Below are 18,371 nucleotides of genomic sequence, written 5' to 3'. Positions count from 1 at the left end.
GATTACTGCATCCATGTCTGTGAATGATTTGTGTAGCAGCCTTGAAGTTTTCACAGAGTCCTTCAGAACTTAGATGTGGACCTTGGCAACTTTAAAGAAGTCTAAAAAAATATCAACACACATACATTTTGGCAATGACTGGTATGAATATCGATAGAGAGTGGATAGCGAGAGACTTTTTCCGAGGGTGAAGGTAGCTCTTATGAGGAGGCATAGTTTAAAAGTAAGTGGAGGTAGATATAGGGAAGATGTGAGAAGTAGGTTCTTTACTCAGAGAGTGGCAGGAGCGTGGAATGCATTGCCAGAGAGGGGAGTGGAGTCAGCTTCATTAGGAGCATTTAAGCAGCTATTAGACAGGCATATGGATGATAGTATAAGGTAAGGGTGGAGGTTAGCTCGACGTTAGGTTGAGGGTAAAAGCTCAGCACAACACTGTGTGCTGAAGGGCCTGTCCTGTGCTGTACTGTTGTATGTTTGTATGCTCTATGAATCCATCAGTAATTAATCTGCAAGTAGCTGACAGTGTCTTCAAATAACTCTGGCAGAGGGGTTATTCATGTTCCTGGTGATCATACTTTCAGCAATGTGTCATTGAGGGACTTTAAGCATTGAGCTCTGATATCCCAGTATTGGCAATATCTTGCCTCCTCTACATCATTTCATCAGATATTTGCTGCATGCAACGTAGAATTGTCAGAATAGCATCCATGGCAACTTGCATTTGATGTGTGCTCATGAGTCAAATATACAATTTCAGATCTCAAAACCCTTTGTGGCCCTGAAAAACCAGGCGGCAAGAATGCAGGCTTTACACCAAGCGTGATTATCTGAATCGTTTCCCTCCTACTCTAAAGCTGACAGTGAGACTTCCGTGAGTTCCACCAGATGCTGTTTGCCAGTTATGACAAGAATTTCATGTAGCTTTTGACCACCTACATGAGGAATGGGTAACAAATGCTGGTCCTGTCAGTGATGTTCCCATCCCTGAAAATATGTGGAAATAAATTGAACCTAGTAGTTATCATTTCCTTTTACTGCGCCTTGTATTCTTCGGCAGATATTTATCCCCCTGTATTCATTGCAGAGTAGTTGAGCACGTGTTCCAATTGAAACGGTTTGTACTAACAGTTAGGAAAAATGTATCTAAAGATTTTTTTGAATGCAGGTGATTTAAACACCGTGCGTTTTTCTGCATATCGGCCAGCAATGAAGATCCGCCGACTCCAGAAAGCGCTCTGTTGTGAGTACATTCACACATTGCAGAATTTGTAATCTCGTGCTGTGTTTTGTTGTGAGCTTCCTTGCTTGCCTGTTGTCAGATGTCATTGATTACAATTAGCTTGGTTTTGCAGTTGTTGAGACATCAGTTCGGCATGACCTTACAACCTTCCACTCAAAGGACGTTTGTCTATAAAGTTGCTGAAAATGCAATCTGATAAGGGCAGACAGGCATCTTAGACTAGAGTGAGTGAGGAAAGCAACAGGATGTCTTCTTAATGATTGGGAAATAACGACATGAAGGACTGAGGAGGACAGTGAATTAAAAGAGGAATGGTTTGTTTCAAATCAGGTACAGCAAAAGAAATTAAGAGAACGTAAGGAAGGTTGAAATTGAAAAGGCAAGTAATGGTTTATGTTCATTGGAAACCATCAAACACAAAAGTACAATGAAGAAAGTATTTGAGAAAATACAGAAGATTTCTTCAAATGAAAGGGAGACACTGTCTTCATGATATAGCACGGAGTGCAACTTTGGCGTTTAACCACATCATCCCTTGGCCTGAAGTCACTGTACTATTGACCCATTTTATAACAGAAAAATACTTTAATGATGAGTGTCATGGAGAATTTCAGCCCAGAATATAACCATATTCTGAGCAATTGCCACAACAGCTTCTATGACATGACTTTATAAAACATCCCAAGGCATGTCATAGGAGCTTTATAGAGTAAAAATTGATACTGAGTACTGAAAGAGATCCGAAGGTAGATGATTGAAACCTCACCAAAGAGGTAGATTTTAAGGACTGTTTTGAAGGAGGAAACAATGATGCAGAAGTTCAGCAAGGTAATTCTAAAGTTTAGGCCCGAGGAAGTTGAATGTCAGGCTGTCGATGATGGAACAGCACAAATTGTGTTGAAAGGCTGGAATTAAAGGAGCTCATGTTCCTAGAGGGGCTATGAGTTGGACATTATCAGGGGATGTGCATGAGTGTTGCCAGGTCAGGGAGGGATTTGAAAGCCAGGACAGCAATGTGAAAACCAAGGCACTGCTTAACTGTGAGCCATTGTAGATCAGAGTGCGCAGAGAAAGTTGGGTGAATGGAACTTGGTGCGTGTTAAGTCAGAGTCAACGGACTTTTAAATGATGCCATGTTAAAGAAAAGGAGAACTTGGGAGGCCAACTTGATATTCATAAGAATGGTCATGTTCAGAGTTAATCAATGCGGTCGGGTTTCAAAACTAACGGACTTACCTGGGGCCAAATGTTGTGGATGTGAAAATAAGTAGACTTTGTGACATCAGGCCTATGTGGCCAGAATTTAAACTCTGGGTCAAAATAACAACTGGTACAATGAAAACTGGTAGCTAGCAAGCAGACCTCCTTTCAAGGACCAAAGATAATGGCTTCATTCTGCACGAGATTTAATAGATGGAAACTGTCCGGTTATGTAGAGACAGTGGAAGAAATGAATGAGGGGGTGGTGAGATAGACCTAGGCATTGCCACCATGTATGTGGAAAGTGCAGTGCTTTCACATGATATTGCTCTGGGGCAGTGTTCAGATGAGAAAAGGAGTGGGATTTTACTGATTTGGCCAGACCTAGGTGATTCACACCCACAGCCATGCTGTCAAAGATTTGTGGATGCCAGAAAAACTGAACTTGACTGTTTGCAGTAAATGTACAGCATTTCAGATGTCACTTGATCCTGCAGATTGACTCCCTAGAATCTGCTTGTCAAATGATTTATATGGCTAAAAGGTTCAAGTATGAGTTTGCGCTGTGGAACTCATCTCGCACCGAAACTGGCCAGTAGTTATATCAAGATTTGGAGAAAGTATTAGTTTTTTGAAGAATGTTCTGATACAGAGAGAGAGACTAATAGTTTCCTGAAAAATCGTGGGGCACTGGCCAGGAAGTTAAACAAACAGTGGGGAAAAAAACAAACTTGACCTGAATCCTATGTTAAGTACATAATGGATTTGTTCGACAGTGAGGATATCAGAAGATATTCTCATTTTTAAGATTAGACACACGGGATAATTTGGGTAGGATGCACTTCTTGAAGTGACCAGAAAGGTACAGAATTATCCATTGGATGTGAAAAATTTGAAATGAAGACAAAACTTTTTGAGGCTGGGGTGGGGAAGAAATGAAGGTCCGATTTTGCTCATTCAACCTCTCCCATGACAAAATGCACTTGTAGTGTCTATAAGATTGGTGACGGCACTTAAATGAAGAAAAATCAACATGGACATTTCTTCTGCTGTCCATAAACCATGAACATTGAATCTCTTGGCAAGGATAATGTGACAGGGCGTTTGAAAAGCCAAGTTATTGTAATTTGAATTAAGAGATCAGGCTGTAGAACCTGAGATCAATCTCAGAATAAAATGTAACAACAGCGATAGATGAGGAACCTCTTCACTCACAGAGAGGTGAACTTTGTAATTCTGTACTCCAGAAAATGTGGCGCCTCAGCCAAGAAGTATGCTCAGAACGGGGATTGACATGCTGGGGTAGTCAGTGAGGCACGATTAATGTCACAGGATTAGTAATCCGGAGGCCTGGGACAATGCTGTAGAGTATAGGCGTAAATTCCACTGTAACTGCTGATGGAATTTGAATTCAGGTCAATACAATTTTGGGGGTAGGTAGGAATGTGGAGCCGACATTGCAGTCAAGTCAGCCACGACCTTATTGAATGGTGAAGCAGGCTTGAGGGGGCCAGTTATCCAACACATGCTCAAATTGATATAATCATAAACAAAGCTGGTCTCAGTGATGGTTACACCGTCACTGTTACACTATTCACCGTTATAAAAACTTGACTCATTCACTTATGTTCTTTAAGAAAGGAGCTCTGCCATTCTTATTTGATCTCACCTCCATATGACTCCAGATCCACAATAATGTGGTTGACACTTAACTGCACTCTGAAATAGTCAAACAATATGGAGGAACTATGGATGGGCAGCAAATACTGTCCTTGCTATTCCTGCTCCTTGTTGCTATGACTGTACATGCTTTAACATATTAACCAATTTCCTCTTTGAATCCATTTGAGGAGCAGTGTATATTTTGTATCGCTTGGTGATTCTCCAAGTATCTGATGGATTTTGCATAGTTCCTTCTACCTTCTAAATGTGAGCTCCTTCCAGTGTTTAACCTTTAAGGTAGGCAATCGTTCTCAAACCTTTTTGATTGAATGCCTACATATTAATAGCAATCACTAACCTATCTATTATTAATTGCATATTCAAAATACAAAGGGCTACATGTAAAGAAGTGTTCTAATCATCTTTTTCAAAAGCTACTTCCTGACGGTTATCATGGAGATTAGATTAGATTCCCTACAGTGTGGAAACAGGCACTTCAGCCCATCCCCCTTTTACCCACACACACCCCTGAACACTATGGGCAATTTAGCATGGCCAATCCACTGAGTCAGCACATCTTTGGACTGTGGGAGGAAACCGGAGCACCCGGAGGAAACCCACGCAGACACGGGGAGAATGTGCAAACTCCACACAGACAGTTACTTGAGGCTGGAATCGAACCCGGGTACTTGGTGCTGTGAGGCTGCAGTGCTAACCCGCTGAGCCACTGTGCTGCCCCGATGTGTGTATTTGCTTCTAACTGTGATATCTGTCAGTCCCTGGACTGGTGTTTGATACGGGCACTCACAATGTATATCCACTTGATCCAAATGCTCTTCTATTGTTAGCCTGATAAATCAAGAAAAGGTCTGGATCCTTTTGTATATTTTCACATCACTATATAGTTGCGAGTTTCAAATTGCAATAAGTAAAAATTCATGACAAATAAAAGCATTCCAGAATTGTTTCGACTTGATGATAAATAGTGAATATCTGTTCTTGACTGCAGCTTTCCCGCCTATCAGTGCAGGGAGGCATTGCTTAGCAAGGTTGGAAGAGGAATATTACTGTTCCAATTAGTTACCTTTAATTTATCACCATTGAAGCTCGCGTTAGTTAGTATGCTTTTTTCCAATATATTTAATCTCAAGTTATGACAGATGATTTGGTTTGTAGATCTCCAATTACCTCTCTACTGTAGAACCCAGTTTTGAAACAATTGATAAAAGGCACTTATTGTACTGTCACTGATGCTGTCATTATACTACCAGAGTATGGCTGTAATGCTGAATTACTTTAGCCTGCCTTCATGAAGCAGTGCAATCTTTCCTAGATAAGGATGAGGGGAAGGTGCACATAAAAGACTGATTTATAAAATTGAGATTCATGGAATATATAGGTCACTATCAAATTTGGTTAAAAAAGATGGCTGAAGGACAGAAGCAGCAAGTTATGATAAATAGATGAGAAGATCGCTATTAGCAGTTTCCCAAGTATTAGGACACTGATTTTTGGAGATAGATACATGATTTGAATTTGGGAATATGGCATACAGAAGGCCCTTCAGCCAATCAAGTCTATGCAAACCTAACTGCACTAATCCCACTTTGCAGCACTTGGAGAATAACCTTTAATTTCATGTGCTCATCCCAGCACTTTGTTAAAAGTTGTGAGCTCTCTTGTCTCAATGACCCTTCTGGGTAGTGCATTCCAGATTACCACCACCCTCTGGGTAAAAATATTTTTCCTCAAATCCCCTCTACATCTCCTGCCCTTCACCTCATAATTGTGTCTCCTTGTTATTGACCCTTCAACTAAGGATACAGCTGCTTGCTAACCTTGCCCCTCCTAATCTTCTGCACCTCAGTCACGTCCCTCCTCAGCCTTCTCTGCTCTAAAGACGACAACCTGAGCTTATCCAGCCAGTCTTCATAGCTGAAGTGCTCCGCCCCAGGCAATATCCTAGTGAATAATCTCTGCACCCCCTCCAATTCAATCACATCCTTCCAACAGCCTGGTGATGAGAACTGCATACAGTATTCCAACTTTGGCGAAACCAAAGTTCTATACAATTCCAACGTAACCTTCCAGCTGAAACCATCTGTGCCATGACTGACAAAGGCAAGTTCTCAGCACACATTCTTAATAATCCTGTTAACCTGTCCTGCCACCTTCAAGGTTCTGTGGACAAGCACCCCATGATCCGTCTGTGTCCCCTAAGCATCCTCGTGTCTTGCCATTCATTGAGTACCTCCTTGTCTTGTGACTTCTTCCGATGTGCATCACCCGATATGTTTCAGGATTAAATTCTGTCTGCCACTGATCTGCTCATCTGACCAACCCATCTATATCTCATTATGCTATATATATCACGAACAGTGAGGGACCCAATATGGAACATTGCAGTACGCCATTTGACACAAGCTTCCAGTCGCACAAACAGCCTTCTACCTCTGTGCTCTGTCTCTTACCACTGTGCCATTTTAGAACTACCTTGTCGCAACAGCCAGTGGTGCCAGATGTGTTTATCTTTATTATCAGTCTCACATGTGGGACCTTGTCAAAGGCGTTTTTGAAATCCATACAAACTGTATCAGCTGCAATATAAGCGTAGAGCACAGAAGCAGAAATAGGCCATTCAGCCCTTTGAATCTGCCCTGCAATTCAAAGAGACCATGGCAGAACAGTTAATTCTCAAGTCTACTTTCCTGCCTTTTCCCAATATCCGCTGTCTATCTCAACCTTAAATTTACTTAATGACCAGCCTCAATAGTCTTTTGTGGCAAAGAAATCCACCGATTTTCAACCGTCAGAGGGAAGAAATTCCTCCCAATCTCTGTCTTAAATGTGTGACCCCTTATTCTGAGATTATGCCCTCTGGTCCTAGATTCTCCCACAAGGGAAAACAAACTCTCTGCATCTAACCTGTCAAGAATCTTGTAAGTTTCAATAAGGTGGCATCTCATTCTTCTGTATTACAACGAGAACAGACTCAATCTTCTTAACCTCCTGGAACTTATTTGAACTTCCTCCACATCCTTAGATATGTGTCCCAAAACTGTTCTCGGTGTTACAGCTGAGATCTGACAATTGCCTCGTACAATTTTAACAAAACCGCTATACTTTTATATTCCATTCCATTTGCCTTCCTCATTACCCAATGAACTTGGATACTTGCTTTTTGTGATTCGAAAATGAGAATATTTAAATCCCTCTGTTCTGTAGCTTTCTGCAGTCATTCTCCATTAAATAATAGCCAGCTTTTCTATTCTTCCTGCCAAAATACATTAGCTCAGATTTCCCTACATTATATTCCATCTGCTAAGTTTTTGCCCATTTGCTTAGCCTGTCAATATCTCTCTGCAGACTTGTTGATTAATCCTTACTAATTGCCTTCCCACATGGTTTTGTGTCATCAGCTACAGTATATTCTCTTTCGTCATTCAAGGCATTAATGTATTTCATAAATAATTGTGTCCCCAGCACTAATCTGTGCGGCGCTCTGCTAGCTGCAGGTTGCCAGTCTGCGAATGCCTCCCTTGTCCCAATTCTGTCTTCTATGAGTGAGCCAGTCCTCTGTTCATGATAATATACGACAGCAACATCATGGACTATTATCTTATTAAGTAGCCTAATGTGTTATAGCTTATCAAAACCCTTGTGAAAATCTGGGCACCTACATACCTTGCAAAATTGTATCAAAATTGTGAAGTGTGACCTCACTTTGATGAAGCCATGCTGATCAAACCTTGCATTTCCAAGTGGAGATGAATTCTCTCCTCCAGAATTTCCCCAGTTGTTCCCCTCCCACTGATGTGAGATTCATTGGTCTGTAATTCCTGATATATCTCTCTCTCGCTCCTTGAAAAATGGTACCACATTAGTTGTCCTCTACCAATTCCCCTGTAGCCAGAGAAGAATTGAAAGTTTGGGTCAGAGCCCCTGTAATTTCCTCTCATCTCTCATTGCAGCATACGATACAACCCCTTCAGACCGAGAGAATTATTTACTTTTAGGCCTGGCAAAGCCTCACTCCCTACGTCAGTCTGCTCAAGTACCTCAGTCCCTGTCCCCAAGTTCTCTACCTCCATCTTCCTCCTCTTGAATGTAGACTAAAGTGAAACACTCTACCAGTGTCCTTCTGTACGGTATAAAATTTTCCCCCGGACCCTAATGGGCCCCATTCTTTCTCTGGTTATCTTCTTCCCCTACATGTACTTGTGAAATATCTTGGGATCTGTCACATTTTATCTTCATGTTTTTTCATGCGCCTGTTTCCTCCTAACTGCTTCAAGTTCCCTCTGAGCTTTCTATACTCCACTAAGGCCTCCATCATTTGCTCCCTTTGTACCTACTAAAAGCCTCTTTTTTTTTGTTCTTAACCAATTCTGAATATTCCTACACATCCAGGGTTCTTTGTCTTGTTATTTCCAAATTTCATCCCAAAGGAAACATGTTGGGCCTGTGCTTTCCCCATTTTCTTCCCAATCACATGTTCACTTTCGACTGTAGAATTTGCCAGACGTAGCTGAACCTGGTCTACTTTGGTCAGATCCTGCTTTATTTTAATAGCATCTGCCTTCCTCCAATCCAAAATTATTTTTTTTGCAAAGTACCATTTTCTTTTTCATAACAGTGGTTGTTATCAATAAATTCTGCCCACTGCCACCTTAAACAACTTGGCAACTTTGTTCCCAAGAATTAGATCTGGGACTGGACTGTCCCTTGATGGACCTTCTATATGTTGACACAATAAACTCTGCTGAACGCGTATTTAGAAATCCAACTCCTCTTTACACTGTGCACTTTACACTCGATAACAAGGTGGACATTATTTTAAAATGAAAGGCAGTAGGTTTAAAGGGGATTAGGGGAAAACCTTTTTCACCCAGAGGGGTCTAAAATGCACTCTCTGGGATTATAGTTGAGACGGGAAATCTCAGAATCTTTAAAAAGCACTTGACGTGTCATTACGTTCAAGGCTATGACCTAGTGTGTTGACAGTGGGTCTAGTGTATATAGTAGTATGTCCTTGATAGTGCAGACTCAGTGGGTTGAAGGGCCTCATATATTGTATGATTCACCGATTATGACTATCTCAAACAATGTTGAGGAAGTTGAAATCCCCTGGTATAGTTACCATCTTATTATTGCACACCTCAACATGAGTAATAGAGCGTGAAGTTCCAAAATTTACCACGATTGCCAAGCTTGCAGGAGCCCAAACAATGAGGATAATTCTGATCAGCTGCAATAGGCCACCAGAATGGGAAATGACATGGCAGATAGAGTTCAATACAGCAAAACGTGAGGGGATCTGGGATACAGTGTGGTTTAGTCAGCAGTGGCCCCTCTCCTGAGTCAGAAATGTTGGTGTGATTCTCACTCCGAGACAGAAGGACCCAGTATTCAGTGCAGGAAAGCAAACTTGTGTGGTAATGAATCCTCAGCCTGGATCGACGGGTTAGGTTAGTGGCAGATATATCTACGAAATCAAAAGATGATAATTGCAAAGAGTGGTGATCTTTGCTCACTGTTCTGAGTTCGGGTCACTAGACCCGAAACGTTAACTCTATTTTTCCCTTCACGGATGCTGCCAGACCCACTGGGATTTTCCAGCAACTTTGCTCTTGTTCTTTTTGTTGTTGATCAACTTGCATTGTGTTACCCCATATAAAATGTGAAATGTCAAAAGCAAAACAAAACGATGCATGAGGTGAAGCAGTTTAACTAAAGGGATAGTGGCAAACAATAAATACTCGAAAGACCTTGTTCCAAAGAGTGTGTGAGGACTGAAAAACCCAGGAATGTAGGGGTCATAAAGCCATAAAATGAAGGAATGGAAGTAGGCTTTTTAGCCCATTGAACTTGCATCACCATTCGATCAGATCATGGCTATCTCTGTTTTGAATATTCTTAGTAACCCAGCTTCAACAGGCCTCTGGAGTAAACAATTCCACAAAATCAAGCCCTCAGAGGAAATAAATTCATTTTCATCCCTGTCTTAAATATGTCACGCCTTATTCTGAGATGATGCCCTTTGGTCGTAGATTCTCCTCCAAGAGGAACCAAACTTTCTGCATCGACACTAACAGGCCCCCTAAGAATCCTGTATGTTTTAATAAGGTAACCTTTTACTCTTCTAAATTCTAAAGAGTACAAGTCCAACCTATTTGACCTCCTTAGAAAGAAGATCCTTCTGTACCTCGAATCAACTTAGTTAACCTTCTCTGGACTGCCTCCAATGTTGAGATTTCTTTCCTTTGATGAAGGGCCAAAACTATTTGCTGTGTTTGATATGTGGTCTGTCTCGTACTTTGTATTGTTTTAGCAATACTTCCCTCTTCTTTTATTCCATTCCTTTTAAAGGCCAACAGGAGACTTCCTTATTAGTTGCTGAGCATGGTTGCTAACTTCTTATGATTCATGCACAAGGAGCTTCAAATTCCTCCTGTACTGCAGCTTTCTGCAATCTTTTTTCCATTTTAATAACATATAGCTCTTTTATTCTTCTTGCCAAAGTGCACAACCTGACATTTTCCACATTATATTCTATCTGCCAAGTTTGTGGCCATTCACTTTGCACGGAAACATAAGAAGTAGAATGAGAAATGGGCCATTTGGCCCTTCAGGCTTGCTTTATCATTCATTATGAATATATCGAATCACCCAACACAGTAGCCTGTTCCTCCTTTAACCTTATATCCTGTGATCCACTTAGTTCCAAGTGCTAAACCCAAACTCCTTTTTGAAACTGTGCAATGTTTTAGCATTGATTTCTGTGGTAGTGAATTCTGTGGGCTCATCAGTCTCTGGGTGAAGAAATATCTCCTCATCTTCGTTTAAGGGTATGAAGAATGACTGTGACTCCTTTGATCTGTACATCCCTGCCATCAAGAACATCTGCCCTCCATTTGACTTGTTTAGTCCTGTAAGAATTTTAAGCTTCGATGAGAAGCCCCTTCATTCTTCTGAATGCCAGTGGTATAATCTTATCTGACGCAACCTCTCCTAATATGCCAGTCTGCCTTCCAGGAATCAGTCTGCTAAACTTTTGCTGCACTGTCCCTAGAGCAAGAGTGTGCTTCCTCAGATAAAGAGGCCAAAACTGCACGTAATATTCTTGGTATGTAATTGCAGCAAGACGTCCCCACTCCTGAATGCAAATTCTCTCACTCTGAAGGCCCTTCTGCTATTTGCCATCTTTACTGCTTGCTGCACCTGCATGCTTACCTTCAATGACTTAAGTACAGGTTTGCCCAGATCTTATTCTACATTCCCATGTCTTAATTTATATCCATTCAGGTAATGATCTACCTTTCCGTTTTTGCTCCCAAAGTGAATAATCTCACATATATCCGTGTAATACTGTATCTGTCTCACATTTGCCCAGTCATTCAGCTTGTCCCAATGACACTGAAGCATCTCTGCATCCTCCTTACAGCTCACCCTCTCATCCAGCTTTGTGTCATCTGCAGATGTGGAGATAGTGCATTTGATTCCTTTGTTTGAATAGGTGGGTAGCCGGAGTCTGAGCACAGATCCTTGCGACACACCACCTGTCTCTGCCTTTGGAAAAAGACCATTTATTCCTATCCTTTGATACTTGCTGACCAGTTTTATTTCCATCTCAGTATATTGCGACAATCCCATGGGCTTTAATTTAAAGCACTAATCTCTTATGTGGGATTTTGTTAAAAGCCTTCTGAAAGCCCAAAGAAGCCACATCTAGTGGTTCCCCCCTAGTTACATCCACAAAGAATCCCAAAAGATTGTCAAGTATGATTTCCCTCTATCCCTTTCATAAATCCATGCTGTCCCTGTTTGATCTTGCCACAGTTCAGCTGTTAAATATTTTATAGTAAAGAGACCTGAAATTCCTCCACCCAGAGAATCCTTTGTTCCTGGTATTATGGCAGAGTGTGGGAATGTCCTTCGTCGCCTGAGGAGTCTGGTACCGCTAGAGAAACCGAGTTTCAAAACTTATGAAGAAATAGTAGGAATAGTGGCAGCTGAGAGATGAGCACCAACACAGACTCACAACTGCCATTGGTGTGAAAGAGCACTTCACTCAACAGCAAATTGCTGGTATAAATTAGTCGTATGCAGAAACTGCGGCAATAAAGGGCCCATTGAATGGGTGTGTTTGAGAAAGAAATATGAACAGTGTACAGCAAAAGTACTGAAAGTGAAGAGTTGGAAAAAAATCTACATGTAACAATGACAGCATGGATAATCTGCTAGTTTCACTGGGAGGACCATGGCTGGAAAAAAAATCAAACTCAGTTGGGTTGAACTAAGTTGCTTGTCAGATTCAGAAACTGATTCATTGCAAAATTCTAAAGAAGCGTGCAATTATTTTCATCGGGATCTGGGAGACATGGAGAAGACATCTGTCGAATTGCAAATCAAGTGTGAGAGTCCAGCAAAATGTTGCAAGGCAGGATCAGTGCCTCGTGCAATCAGACGAAAGCTTGAGGCAGAATTAAACCTACTTGACAGGGCTCAGAAAGGATTTCCAATGATGTTGCCAGGGTGGAGGATTTGAGCTATGGGGAGGCTGAATAGACTACTTTCCCTGCAGTTTTGGAGGCTGAGGGGTGAACTTGGAGGTTTATAAAATCATGAGGGGCATGGAGAGGATGAATAGCCAAGGTCTTTTCCTTCGAGAAGGGGAGTCAAAAACTAGAGGGCATAGCTTTGAGGTGAGGGGGAAAGATTTAAAATGAACGTAAGGGGCAACGTTTTCCAAGCCGAGGATGGTGTGTGTAAGGAATGAGCTGCCGGAGGAACTGGCGGAAGCAGGTACAATTAGAATATTTAAAAAGCACTTGGATGGGTACATGAATAGGAAGGGTTTCGAGGATATGGGCCAAATACTGGTAAATGGGATTAGAAAAATAAGGATATTCTGTTCACGTAGATGAGTTGGACCAAAGTGTTCTGTTTCCATGCTGTACGTTTCTATGACACTATGACCATAATTGAGTGACACTGGTCAAGATGGGAATCCTTGAATCCAAAAATGATTGGCCCACACCTATCATTCCACTGATAGATGGGGTATACATCTGCGCTGCTTACAAGTTCGCTACTAATCCAGCATTATGTGCTGAGCAGTATGCTTTGCCTGTAATCGATGACCTACTTGTTGGACCAGCTAGAGGTCTGCTTTTCAGTAAGATTGAACTTAGTCAAATCTATCTCCAGATTAATAGAGTTCCTGAGTCACGGAAATACTTGATTATTGTAACACGTAAAGCAGTATTCAATAACAAGAGATTTCCATTTGAAATCCATCTGTGCTTGGATTATTCTAACATGCCATGGATCAGATTTGAAGTGGATTGAAAGGAGTCTAGTGTTACCAAGACAATATTTTACTCACAGGGAGAACCTAAAAAAGAGCATCCTCACAAGTTATATTTGAAGAAGTGAGGAAAAATGGCTATGATTTTTAAAAATAATTTCCATACAATACTAAGGCCATATCATTGATGCCATGGCATTATACAAGCCCCCTTCAAAAGTAAAAACTGAAGTTCACTGTGGGATGCTGTAAATCAGACACTTAGGAGAGAATGCTGAAGGATTTTAGATTACCTTTGCCAAATGAGTTGACAACGAACAGTCCCTATGTAGACATTTTCTACTTCGAGCAAGTAGGGAACACTCTGGCAACGGTAGGACAAATTAAGAGAGACAGTCAAAATGACCCACGACTACGTGAGTGGTGGGTGTGGTACTGCAAATGGAGCAACCGGAACTGAAACCACATGTCGTGTGGAAGCTAGAACTGTCTATACAAGGAGGAGGTCTCCTGTGGGGAATGAGGGTCATCACTCCACCACAGCTAAGGAAACGCATGTTTAAAGGTCAGGATCGGGATTCCCGGAAGGTATGTTGCCTCCCTGGTGCCAGGGTCCGGGACGTCTCCGATCAGGTGTATAAGGTTCTAAAAGGGGAGGGCGAACAGCCAGAAATCGTGTTACGTATTAGCACTAATGATAAAGCCAGAAAAAGGATTGAGGATATAAAAAGTGATTTCAGGGAGTTAGGATGGAAGCTGCAAAGCAGGACGAACAGAGTAGTGTTCTCTCGTTTACTACCGGTGCCACGAGATAGCGAGGCGAGGAACAGGGAGCGGGCGCAGCTTAACACGTGGCTGCGCAGCTGGTGTAGGAGGGAGGGCTTCAGTTATGTAGACAATTGGGATGCCTTCTGGGGAAGGTGGGACGTGTACAAGACGGACGGGTTGCATCTGAACTGGAAGGGGACCAATGTCCTGGGTGGAAGGTTTGCTCGAGTAGTTTGAGAGGGTTTAAACTAGTATGGCAGGGGGGTGGGAACCTGAGCTGTATACCGGAGGTGAGAGTTGATGCAGGTGAGGCAATAGCAAGAGGTAGACCAGCTAGTGGGAAGGATTTTCCTGGGAAGGAACCAAGGGATCAGTTAAAGTGTGTTTGCTTTAATGCAAGGAGTATCAGGAATAAAAGTGATGAACTTAGAGCATGAATCAGTACCTGGTGCTATGTTGTTGTGGCCATAACAGAGACATGGGTTTCTCAGGGGCAGGAATGGTTGCTGGATGTTCCAGGGTTTAGAGCATTTAAAAAGAATAGGGAGGGGGGAGAAAGAGGAGGGGGTGTAGCACTACTAATCAGAGAGGGTATCACAGCTACAGAAGCTTCCATTGTCGAAGAAGATCTGCCTACTGAGTCAGTGTGGGTGGAAATTGGGAACAGCAAGGGAGTAGTCACCTCGTTAGGGGTTTACTACAGGCCCCCCAATAGCAGCAGGGAGATTGAAGAAAGCATAGGTCGGCAGATTTTGGAAAAGTGCGGACGTCATAGGGTTGTTGTAATGGGTGACTTTAACTTTCCCAATATTGATTGGAACTTCCTTCGAGCAGAAGATTTGAATGGAGCTGTTTTTGTAAGGTGTGTTCAGGAGGGTTTCCTAACTCAGTACGTTGACAGGCCGACGAGGGGAGAGGCCATTCTAGACTTGGTGCTCGGAAACGAGCCGGGGCAGGTATCAGATCTTGTGGTGGAGAGCATTTTGGTGATAGTGACCATAACTGCCTCACATTCCACAGAGCTATGGAGACGGAGAGGATTCGGCAAAATGGGAGGATATTTAATTGGGGAAGAGGAAACTATGATGCGATTGGACATGAGTTAGGAAGCATGGACTGGGAGCAGTTGTTGCATGGTAAAGGCCCTATAGACATGTGGAGACTGTTTAAGGAACAGTTGTTGCGAGTGAAGAATAAATATTTCCCTCTGAGACAGGCAAGAAGGGGTAAGATAAAGGAACCTTGGATGACGAGAGCGGTGGAGCTTGTCGTCAAAAGGAAGAAGGTAGCTTATAGAAGGTGGAGGAAGCTAGGGGCAAGCTCAGCTCTAGAGGATTACAGGCAGGCGAGGAAAGAGCTCCAAAATGGTCTGAGGAGAGCCAGGAGGGGGCACGAGAAAGGCTTGGCAGAACGGATTAGGGAGAACACAAAGGCATTTTACACTTAGGTGAGGAATAAGAGAATGGTCAAAGAAAGAGTCGGGCCGATCAGGGATAGCATAGGGAACTTGTGTGTGTGGAGTCTGAGGAGGTAGGGGAAGCCCTAAATGAGTTTTTTGCTTCTCTCTTTACGAAAGAAACGAACTTTGTAGTGAATGAAACCTTTGAAGAGCAGGTGTGCTTGCTGGAATGGAGAGAGATAGAGGAAGCTGATGTGCTGAAAATTTTGTCAAACATGAAGATTGACAAGCCGCCAGGCCTGGACCAGATTTGTCCCCGGCTGCTTTGGGAAACGAGAAATGCAATTGCTTCGCCACTTGCGAAGATCTTTGCATCCTCGCTCTCCACTGGAGTCGTACCTGAGGACTGGAGAGAGGCAAATGTAATTCCTCTCTTCAAGAAAGGAAATAGGGAAATCCCCGGCAATTACAGACCAGTAAGTCTCACGTCTGTCGTCTGCAAGGTGTTAGAAAGGATTCTGAAGGATAGGATTTAAGACCATCTGGAAGAGCATGTCTTGATTAAATGCAGTCAACACGGCTTTGTGAGGGGCAGGTCATGCCTCACAAACCTTATCGAGTTCTTTGAGGATGTGACTAGAAAAGTTGATGAGGGTCGAGCTGTGGATGTGGTGTATATGGACTTCAGCAAGGCATTTGATAAGGTTCCCCATGGTAGGCTCATTCAGAAGGTCAGGAGGAATGGGATACAGGGAAATGTACCTGTCTGGATACAGGACTTGGATGAGGGGATTGAAGGATGTGTCAGCAAGTTTGCAGACAACACGAAGGTCGGAGGTGTTGTTGACAGTATAGAGGGCTGTTGTAGGCTGCAGCGGGACATTGACAGGATGCAGAGATGGGCTGAGAGGTGGCAGATGGAGTTCAACCTGGATAAATGCGAGGTGATGCATTTTGGAAGGTCGAATTTGAAAGCTGAGTACAGGATTAAGGATAGGATTCTTGGCAGTGTGGAGGAACAGAGGGATCTTGGTGTGCAGATACATAGATCCCTGAAAATGGCCACCCAAGTGGACAGGGTTGTTAAGAAAGCATATGGTATTTTGGCTTTGATTAGCAGGGGGATTGAGTTTAAGAGTTGTGAGATCTTGTTGCAGCTCTATAAAACTTTTGGTTGGACCGCACTTGGAATACTGCGTCCAGTTCTGGTCACCCTATTGTAGGAAAGATGTGGATGCTTTGGAGTGGGTTCAGGGGAGGTTTACCAGGATGCTGCTTGGACTGGAGGGCTTATCTGACGAAGAGAGTTTGACTGAGCTCGGACTTTTTTCATTGGAGAAAAGGAGGAGGAGAGGGAACCTAATTGAGGTATGCAAGATAATGAGAGGCATAGATAGAGTTGATAGCCAGAGACTATTTCCCAGGGCAGAAAAGGCTAACACGAGGGGTCATAGTTTTAAGTTGGTTGGAGGAAAGTAAAGAGGGGATGTCAGAGGAGGGTTCTTTACACAGAGAGTTGTGAGAGCATGGAATGCGTTGCCAGCAGCAGTTGTGGAAGCAAGGTCATTGGGGACATGTAAGAGACTGCTGGACATGCATATGGTCACAGAAATTTGAGGGTGCATACATGAGGATCAATGGCCGGCACAACATCGTGGGCTGAAGGGCCTGTTCTGTGCTGTACTGTTGTCTGTTCTATGTTCTAACTTTGGATTGTTGGACTCAAAGCATTGGCTTTGTTTTCTCTTCACTGATGCTGCCAGACCTGTTGAGTTTTTTTGTTTCATAATCAAGCTTCTGCTTTTGAACATTTCAGCCTCCTGGTCGTTCTTGGAACTGAATAGCCTTCCCACTTATTTTTATGTCATCTGCAAACCTGGCAATAGTATGTTTGCTTCAAGTATATAAGTCAGTAATATTTTGACAATAAGTATGGATCCAGCACTGATCCCTGTGGTACTCCATTAGTTACACCTCCCTTCAGCCCAACTAACACTTCTGCCATCTACGATCCGACCCCAGCACCCAAGACATTTTTCCATCCCCACCCTTGTCTGCCTTCCCGAGTGACTCCCTTGTCCACTCCACACTCCCCTCCAATCCCACCACACCCAGCACGTTCCCGTGCAAACGCAGGAAGTGCTACACTTGCTCCCACACCTCCTCCTTCACCCCCATCCAAGGCCCCAAGATGACTTTCCATATTAAGCAGATGCTCACCTGCACATCTGCCAATGTAGTATACTGTATCCACTGTACCCGGTGTGGCTTCCTCTACATTGGGGAAACCAAGCGGAGGCTTGGGAAGCGCTTTGCAGAACACCTCCACTCGGTTCGCAATTTCGTTCGAGAGAAAAAGTTTGAGAGGTGACTTCATTGAAACATATAAAATAATCAGAGAGTTACAGCCTTTATCCTTTATCTGGCGAGCACGAGGGGGCATAGCTTTAAATTGAGGGGTGAAAGATACCGGACAGATGTCAGTGGTGGTTTCTTTACTCAGAGAGTAGTAAGGGAATGGAACGCTTTGCCTGCAACAGTAGTAGATTCACCAACTTTAGGTACATTTAAGTCGTCATTGGATAAGCATATGGACATACATGGAATAGTGTAGGTTAGATGGGCTTCAGATCAGTATGACAGGTCGGCACAACATCAAGGGCCGAACGGCCTGTACTGTGCTGTAATGTTCTCTGTTCTATAAACACGTACACCCCCCAGTTGCGAACCATTTTAACTCCCCCTTCCATTCCTTAGACGACATGTCCATCATGGGCGTCCTGCAGTGCCAT

At 42.9% G+C, this 18,371-nt stretch overlaps 2 protein-coding genes across 2 annotated transcripts in view; both read left to right on the top strand.

Moving 5' to 3' along the window:
- Window positions 1–1,219, top strand: part of LOC132207621 (utrophin-like) — a 75,692-nt gene extending 74,473 nt beyond the window's left edge. Inside the window, exon 8 of the mRNA XM_059643561.1 lies at window positions 1,166–1,219. The gene's annotated coding sequence lies outside the window, so the exon portion shown is untranslated. The remainder of the gene's footprint in view (window positions 1–1,165) is intronic.
- The window catches only part of LOC132207626 (complement C5-like), a 261,625-nt gene that overhangs the window by 122,976 nt on the left and 120,278 nt on the right, over window positions 1–18,371 (top strand). The gene's annotated exons all lie outside the window — the stretch shown is intronic.

The sequence above is a fragment of the Stegostoma tigrinum genome, unplaced genomic scaffold (genome assembly GCF_030684315.1).
Source record: "Stegostoma tigrinum isolate sSteTig4 unplaced genomic scaffold, sSteTig4.hap1 scaffold_112, whole genome shotgun sequence".
Lineage (NCBI taxonomy): Eukaryota > Metazoa > Chordata > Chondrichthyes > Orectolobiformes > Stegostomatidae > Stegostoma > Stegostoma tigrinum.
This window is presented reverse-complemented; position numbering and strand designations above follow the sequence as displayed.